Genomic DNA, 744 nt, shown 5'->3' with positions numbered 1-744 from the left:
TGGACAACCAGGCCTCATCCCCTTGGATCCACCCGCGACCAAGACAGTAACATTGGCTGCTATCACGGCATTAGCGATGCATCACACCTGACACGAGTCACGCAAATCCATCAACAAAACGGCGTGGCCTCCTGTACACTCCCAGACGTCCGCAATCAGAGTTTCCCGTCCCGACCGACGCTCTCCCGCAAACACGACCAGCCGGCATCCTCAGCCTGCAGGCGTCACTGGATTCGGATATGGAGACGCATGTGGTCAGTACACCGCTCTCCCAGGCGTAAGTCAGTTTCCGAGACCCGAGTCGCTACTTCTCAATCAAGCAGCTCGTCAGTTTGTCTCACAAGGGCTGAGTGCACCCCGCCTACCAACAGCACTCAGCAGACCGGATGGTCACCCATCCAAGTGCTAGCCCAGCCCGACAGCGCTTAACTTCAGTGATCTGACGGGAACCGATGTTACCACTGCGGCAAGGCCGTTGGCAATTTGAAATAGGGCTTCGAAATTAAAAATTACCTTGGTGTTAGCTATAACTCGATAGTTCTTGAGGTTTACGGTAGGTGTGTCTGGGTAGCAAGCTCGCTCGCTCCAACCTGCACGTCAAGTCGAGATGGCGACAAAATAGCAGTACATCGCTTTTTGCGATCCCTGTTTCGACAGGAACAGTTCAGCGGCAAATGTACGGCTGATTTTCGTCTAGAGTGCGCCACTGCATCTTCTTCTAGGATGAGGGATGTTCGGACTTCG

At 53.9% G+C, this 744-nt stretch overlaps 1 pseudogene; it reads right to left on the bottom strand.

Annotated features, from left to right (window-relative positions):
* Positions 1–362: 362 nt before the first annotated feature.
* On the bottom strand, positions 363–480 carry LOC124778856 (annotated as a pseudogene).
* Between the last annotated feature and the right edge of the window lie 264 nt (positions 481–744).

This window comes from Schistocerca piceifrons, chromosome 2 (genome assembly GCF_021461385.2).
Source record: "Schistocerca piceifrons isolate TAMUIC-IGC-003096 chromosome 2, iqSchPice1.1, whole genome shotgun sequence".
NCBI lineage: Eukaryota > Metazoa > Arthropoda > Insecta > Orthoptera > Acrididae > Schistocerca > Schistocerca piceifrons.
The sequence above is the reverse complement of the archived record's forward strand: the minus strand, read 5'-3'. Positions and strand labels throughout refer to the sequence as shown.